Below are 8,635 nucleotides of genomic sequence, written 5' to 3'. Positions count from 1 at the left end.
TTGCCATGACTTTTAAATGGCAAAAACCAAAATTACTTTTGCACCAACCTAATAGTTCTTCTTTAAATAACACACTATATCCTGTGGGTGCTATAAAGAAAAAATAGAAGGTAAAGTTACGACCAAAAAGAAAAAAATGACCTAGAGTGCACATACAGATAGACAGATATCTCTATCTGTCTATCTATCTATCTATCTATCTATCTATCTATCTATCTGTCTATCTCTGTCTACCTACCTATCTATCTATCTACCTATCTACTTATATCTATAAAGAGAGAGAGAAAGAAGGGATATATATTCATAAACATATTTTCCTTATGAAAGATTTTATTATATATAGTACATAGTATATTATATCCAATAAACTCTCTTTTTACACACACACACACACAAGCACACATATACTGCTCATGTAGATTGTATGTGTAAATAGAAAAGATGCATAAACATATTCATAAAAGTTTACTTTTCAGAATATCAGGAATCATAAGAACAGGACTTGTAAATTTCATTGAAAGTTTTGCATATATTGCATTATTCTAGAAAGGGGGGATTAATTGTAATTCAGTATCCATCACTGATGAAAATGATTATGGAACTTTAAAAACCCATTTATAATTACATGTTTAGACTTGTCTACAAATCTTAATCTAGCATTTTCTCTTAATATAGCATGAGGAATAACTACATTACACATATCAACCCTCTTTGCATATCCATCAACCAACATAATACTGCAAGTAGCTTAGTTGTTTACTTCCACTGCTTCACTCTCCAAAATGTGGGGTTATGCCTCAGGTATGGTTCTGAAAACAACTTCATGAGTTGAGTGTCTGAGTCATTAGACTTAGAGTGAGAAGATACGAAGCCTAGTCTTAGGTGTGCCATGCATGAGCAGTGTACTCTGGTCAGATTAGTTTCCAGGTGATACAACGTGGCAGTTTAAATGAGGACAGTAATGTTGCTACAGAGGACTTTTACATGGTTTAGTAGAATTTTCATTGACAAATACTAAAGGCAGGAGACACAGACTTCAATAACACGGAGTGTGGAGGGAAAGTATACTATACTTGTTAGGGTGTTTTGTGAAATGGATTTCCTGCCCTAATTCACCTAAGTTATTATACAAATCTACGCTTAACCAGAGTATTTCCTCAATGTTGACATTACATGGAAACAGATAGATTTAGTTCCCAGGAGTAGATGATGACCTTTACAGTATCTTACAAGGACTACTCAAGTCCTGGTTTGGTACACGGAATGACCATGTGCCTGCAATTTCCTTTCTTTCCCTCCTTCCCTCTCTCCTTTCCTCTTTCTCTCTCTCTCTCTCTTCCTTCCTTCCTTCCTTCCTTCCTTTCTTTCTTTTGTGCCTTTTCAAACAGCTACACATTTTAAGAGACATTTGTGCTGAATGTGATACCCCTGTGCCAGGTATTTTTATTCTGGTTGGACCACTCAAGGCCATGGCTTCTTTCACTTAAACATTTTGATTTTTAGTCTCTGTTTTCAGTACATAATTGGTGATAGACTGGCAGTGTTTAGCCAGGTGGAGCTTTGTGGAGAAGCTCACTGGAAATAGGTAGTTTTCAGAAGAGAAAGCTCATCATTTGGTCCTGGTTTTTTTTTTTTTTTCTTCCTTTTTTAACCTTTATTTTATATTGGTTTGTTACCTGTGTATAGAGTGTGATATGGAGGTTTGAGGTGCATATGATCCCATCACCCCGATACTGAACATAGTACCCGACAGCTAGTTTTTCAGTCCATCACCCTCCCATCTTTCCCCTTCTAGTTGTCCCTGCAGTCTATTGCTGCCACCTTTATGTCCATGAGTACTTGATGTTTAGCCCCCACTTATAAGTGGGAACATGTGTTTTTTTGTTTTTCTGTTCCTGCATTATTTCACTTCGGATACAATTTCTTGGAATTGTTTTATTTTGTTTCATTCCTTGGGCTAAAATATTTGGCTTAATTTAACTTACCTAACTTATTACTGATTTGAAATAAACGAGTCACTTTAGTCAAGCACTCAGCAGAGCCCTAGCAAAGTGAAAATGACCACTATGAAGGGCAAACAAGGGAAAAAGGAAATGCACATGGGCAGACTGGTAAAGTTATGTTACGAACAAAGGGAAGACAGATCGGGAAGGGGAACATCACACACTGGGGCCTATCACGGGGAGGGGGAAGCGGGGAAGGATGGCATTGGGAGTGATACCTGATATAAATGACGAGTTGATGGGTGCAGCACACCAACATGGCACAAGTATACATATGTAACAAACCTGCATGTTATGCACATGTACCCTAGAACTTAAAGCATAATAATAAAAAAATTAAAAATTAAAAAAAAAAAGAATTGTTAAACATCTCCCCACAAGGAGGGAGAGTGAAAGCAGGTCATTTGGAAGCTGAGTTATTTTTTAAATATCAAAATATTCTTAATTTCTTAATTTCTTTATTTATGAGAAGGAGACAGAATTCTTAGAGCTTTTAAAATGGCTTGGTGATTTGATTTTCAAAAGAAAGCTATACTTCACACCACTAGTAAAAATCTGGAACTAATTTATTACCTTTAAAGAGTTACAGATTAAGAGACATAAAAAGATTCAAATTGAATTTAGGTAAACATCAAGACATCAATGTCATAACCTGACTGAAGTGCCCTGAGTAAGGCAAACTATTAAAGGCAAAGTGAATGGTATTTAGTGCAGTGATGCTACTGTTTAAGGGTACGAGTTGTCAAGAAGGTTAGTGGGTGTTGAAGGTCTGTCTAGGCCGGCTGCCACAGAGGACCAGGGCAACCTGGTGATAGAATGAAAGAGTATGGTGCTACTTACTATGTGATTTTTTTCAGCTATGCCCCTGGTCATCAGCGATAGCCCAGAATTTTCAAAATACTTTGCATTAGGCTATATTGTTCGCAGCATGTATATTTTATTTATTGTTCTTTTTTTCAAGACAGAGTCTCGATCTTGTTGCCCAGGCTGGAGTGCCATGGCGCAATCTTGGCTCACTGCAACCTCTACCTCCCGGGTTCGAGGGATTCTCCTGCCTCAGCCTCCCAAGTAACTGGGATTACAGGCGCCTGCCACCACACCCAGTTAATTTTTGTATTTTTAGTAGAGACAGGGTTTCACCACGTTGGTCAGGCTGGTCTCGAACTCCTGACGTCTGGTGATCCACCTGCCTCAGCCTCCCAAAATGCTGGGATGTGGGTATGAATAAAGAAAGTTAAAAATCACAGCTATCATAAAAAGAGACCTAAAGACTAATATCACACACACACAATTGATATTTGATCATTTCATCATCTACCTAGAGAAAAACTGGAAGAAAAACTTATGAAAGAACTATTCCTATTCATTAATTTAGTGTTTCCAATGACTTTATAGAATGTAAGTAATAAAATCATGATAATCACCTTTATGTATAAGATAATATAGATATTGTCTTACAACCTTTTATTTTGCTTAATACTGTAAGTATGAGGACTTAAAGGTACCATATATTTTACTTAACACTCTAATAAGGAAATCTTTTCATGTAGGTAATTACACTCCATCACATCAGTGATTGCATAATATTTTATGGCATTGAAGTGTCATAATATATTAACATCATATCTCCTAATTTTGGAGGTTGAAATATATTCTGATATTTTCTATTTAAAAATCTTACATATTTATCCAGACACATTTCTTTCGGCAAGTTTCTAAAAGTGAAAATCCAGTGTCAGAATATTTAATATTTTGCTTTACTTTAAAATTTTATGTATATGTATATCATCAGAAATTGTGATAACTCATTTTCTCCATAATATTTTTTATCCTGCATAATTATTTTCTTTTCTTTTTGTTAAGTGGGTTGGAAAAACATGTTGCCTTCTTTTAATTTACAATTCATTGGTAATGTTGAATAATGTTTAAGATACTGTTGTATGTGATTATATGGAAAATTTGCAAGGGCCTGTGTGTATGTAGCGTGTGTGTGTATGTGTGTGTGTATGTGTGCATGCACGCATATACGTGTTTGTGTGTGTGTTTCTTTGTGAGTCATTGTGAATGTTAGGAACCTAGAGCATGTTTTTTTTTTTTTTCACTGAAGTATACAGTTCCTCTTCAGTGAGACCAGCTGTATCTGTCAGAGAGCTTCTTTCATTATTGATTAGTAAATGATTTTATACAAAAAGAAAATCCTTTGTTATAAAAAATTACAAATATTGTTCTGAGTTACTTATTTGCCATGAACATGGCTTATATTTTCTGGCATTACATAATTTTGAATATGTATTCTATCAAATATATCAATATTTACTTTTCTTTCTTCTGCTGTGGCTTTATAATTTACCATCCCTTAAATTTCTGCTCTGTTTGGGATATCTATTCCTGGTTTCCAGTACTTTATTAATGTAAGTTTTATGTGTTTTCTGCTGTATCAGTGGGATTTGGTAAGGGAAGGAAGGTAAATTCACTTGCTTAGGATGGTATCTTGGATGGCCAGTACTAACACTATTGCTTCTGTTTCTTACGGTATAATGAATGACGTTACTGTTTTGTCATTATTAAATTATTACTATATTCCTGGAATATACTCAAATTCATCATGGTATTATTTTAACATGATGCTAGATTTGGTTTGCTAATTTGTTTTGGGATTTTTGCATCTATATTTATGTAAGATTGGTACACAACAACATAGATACACACTAAAGCTGTGTTTGGAAATGTTTGCACAAATTTCTATTTCTTCAGAGGAAATGATTGTAGTGTTGTCCAGATGTAGCTCCTCTTTGTAGTGCTCTTAAAAATGTATACATGTGTGTAAATAATTACTATCAGTCTAACGAGGTTTTCTAAATTAGTATTTGTATAAATGATTTTTTGAGAATTGAACTTTTATTAATATTTATGCTTGTGTTAAGTACAGATGCTTTTCTTATTTGTCAATTATTTAAATAATTTACATAATAGTTTGAACTGTTATTAACACTTAACTGTGTTTTAAAATTATTTCTAAATGCATACATTGTTATCAATTTAATATTATTCAATGATCACACTTTTCACAGATATTGTGTGCTGGAGTGTTTATGTACTTAATCCATTTAATTCTCATTACAAACATATAATTTAACTTCTATTATTCCCATTTTAAAGATAACAAAAATGAGGCACAGGGAGATGAAGTAACTCGCCTAAACTCACACAATTAGAAAGTAGAGGAGCTAGAAGTTAACTAAGCTGTTATACTATGTTAAAACTAATCACTACACTATCTTAAAAGGAAGCACACTTTTAAGAAGGACAATTAAAAATTGCTATAAAAGCTTATATAGACAGTCCCTGACTTACAATGCTTCCACATAACAACTTTTGATTTTACAATGGTGCAAAGGTAATATATATTCAGTAGAAACTGCACTTTAAGTACCCATACAACAACCTGTTTTTCACTTTCAGCAGCATATTCAATAAATTATATGAGATCATCAACACTTTATTATAAAACAGGCTTTGTGTTAGATGATTTTGCCCAACTGTAGGCTAATAAAGTGTTCTGAGAACATTGAAGTTGGGTTGCACTAATCTATGACGTTCAGTGGGTTTGGCGGATTAGGCTTATTGTTTGCTTACACTATTTTCAATTTATGATGTGTTTGTTGGAACATAACCCAATCATAAGTCAAGAAGCATCTATGTGTATTTGCATACATATATATAAATGTGTGTGTGTGTATATGTATTTGTATATATAGGCACATATGTATGTGTATAAATATACATGTCTATATCTATATGTATCACAGTCTTCTCTTGGTATCCATGTGGGACTGATTCCGAGTCAGCCAGATTCAGAAATCCATGGATGCTCAAGTCCCTTATGTAAAAAATAATATTTACATATACCTTACACACAATCTCTCACATTCTTTAAATTATCTCTGGATCACTTGTAATATCTAAATGTAAATGCTATATAAATAGTTGCTATACAGTATTTTTTAATTTGTGTTATTTTACTGTTACATTGTTATTTTATTGTTTTGTTTTTTCAAATATTTTCAGCCCATGGTTGGTTGAATCCAAAGATGTGGAACCAGCAAATACTAAGGACTGACTGCGAACTTTTTCTTCTTTAAATTATTTCCAGAAATAGTTTTGTTTTCCTAAATTTCTGAAAACAGCCCTATTTATTCAATTGAACAGTCATAATCTATTCTCAAGTAGTGGGATTTCCAGAGAGACAAAAAATTTAAACTTAAAGAAAAAGAAGAAAGAAAGAAAATAGGAAAAAATGCTTCAGTTAAATAAAGAAAACTGCTTTAATTGATAAAACCCTAGGCAGCAGCAGTTAGAAGCCCAGTGACCTTAAGTGCCACAGAACCATTAAAAGTAATGAGCTGTGAGCTCAAGCCAATGACTGATGAAAAGCCAATGTCTGCTGGGGGCTCACGCTGTAACATCCAACATTAATGTATTACTACCAGTAGATCAAACATGATGGATCCTAAATCTCATTTGCATAATGGATGAAGCTTGGGAAACAGTTCCAGATGGTAGGTGAGCACCTTGAGCCAAAAGGAGAATTTTCTTTTAAGCCTTAGCATATATAGGTCTAGCATATTAGGGTACACGTAACGAAAAAAATGGAACAAATTTAAGAGACTGTGGACTTTTGAATTATGTGTTTTTCTTAAATTTGAAATAAAATTAGGCAAAACTTTTCCTGCAGGATCCAAATATGCTACACAAGGATCTTGTTAGGACTGATGAACTGCATCTCAAACCATCCTCAATTCTAAGAAAATGGGTAATAAATTGGTTTTGTAAACTTTGCTTAAACTTATTCAAATCTCAATGAAGACGTATAAATGACTTACTCGCTTGTATTTGGCGCAATTTTTCATTTCTGACAGTATTTGAATGAAAATCATATAGTGAGTTGAATCCACTATACACAGTCTAGCTTGTGAGGAAAAAAATTAATCCTTTTATGAGAGTAAATGTGGGTCACATTTTCATTAACTAATCCGTATCCAACCTTTTATATATGTGTTTCTGTTTAAAGACACTTTACTTCACATATATTGTTGATTCGTTATTTAATTTATAACCAATGACACTATAACTCATAGTAAAAGAAGCTCAGACACATATTTTCTCTGTAAGGTGCATCTCAGCCTTCTTATGCTTAAGACAAACTAGACAGCACTTCAGCAGGGTGCTTGGGAGTTATTTTAAAGAGTGCTTTGGAAGGCCGAGGCAGGTGGATCACCTGAGGTCAGGAGTTTGAGGCCAGCCTGGCCAACATGGTGAAAACTGGTCTCTACTAAAAATACAAAAATTAGCCAAGTGTGGTTGCACGCACTTGTAGCCCCAGCTACTCAGGAGGCTGAGGCAACAGAATCGCTTGAACCCAGCAGGCAGAGGTTGCAGTGAGCCAAGATTGTGCCACTGCACTTCAGTCTGGTGACAGGGCAAGACTCTGTCTCAAAACAAAAAAAAAGTGAACTAATCAACAAAAGAAAACAAGTGAAAACTTGGCACAAAATAGATTGTGAACAGAACAAGAACACTTGTTTATTGTTTGGGAGCTGAAACTGAAAGGCAGAGTAGCCTTGTTGGACCTCAGCTGGAAACATATGTGTAAGGCGACTTGAATTTTTCACCATTCTGCAGGAGTTCGTGAATGACCATGAAAGCACCACGAATATTGATTTGGGGGTTAGAAATAAATTTTAGTAAGTAGCAAAATGTTCACATGTGGAATTTGAATATTGAGGACCAACTGTATGTATTCGTATTTTTTTATAGAAGTGACACAATATTTCAATTTAAACTAGATGGGGTTAAAATTATTACATCACAAAATAGGAAAATTCATGATTTCACACTTGCTTTAGGTATGGGAAACTTGAGACAATACAAAAAAAGTTGTTATTTTTAGAGGGTCACATCATGGAGAAAATATACTCCTAGGCTTCAGTATTCGAGGAAAATAATAGAGTAAAACAATTTCTTTTCTGCCTTCAAACAGAAGAATGAAACACACCTAAAACAGCAGGACATTGAACTAGGGATAAAATAAAAGAAAATGGACCCTTGGATAAATTTCCAACAGATGAGAGAATCTAATGCTGCTGAACTTGAAAATTAACTTTTACTATAATATATTTTTATTTTAGTCCATGTCCCAAGTTCATGAATTGCAGGAATCTATGGCATCAATTCTCTGAGTCATTTTTATGTCATTTCTGGTGGGCACATCCTAAGGGATATATAGGATTGGCAACACAGAGCTGTTTTAAGAAACAATCCAATGAAAAACATAGGAAAACACTATAGAAATTGTTTTTCAAATATTCTACAACATTATTTGTTATTGCATTTGTCTAGCATGCCCAAAGCAGACCTACATCTTCATATGATAGCAGTATACTTTTCAAGATACTGGAACTAAATATTTTAAAATAAGAATCATTGGCTGGGTGTGGTGACTCACACCTGTAATCCCAGTGCTTTGGGAGGCCGAGGTGAGGAGACTGCTTGGAGAGGAAAGAAAGAAAGAAAGAAAGAAAGAGAGAGAGAGAGAGAGAGAGAGAGAGAGAGAGAGAGAGAGAGAGAGAGAG

The sequence above is a fragment of the Rhinopithecus bieti genome, unplaced genomic scaffold (genome assembly GCF_001698545.2).
Source record: "Rhinopithecus bieti isolate Rb0 unplaced genomic scaffold, ASM169854v2 scaffold_64915, whole genome shotgun sequence".
Classification (NCBI taxonomy): domain Eukaryota; kingdom Metazoa; phylum Chordata; class Mammalia; order Primates; family Cercopithecidae; genus Rhinopithecus; species Rhinopithecus bieti.
The sequence above is the reverse complement of the archived record's forward strand: the minus strand, read 5'-3'. Positions refer to the sequence as shown.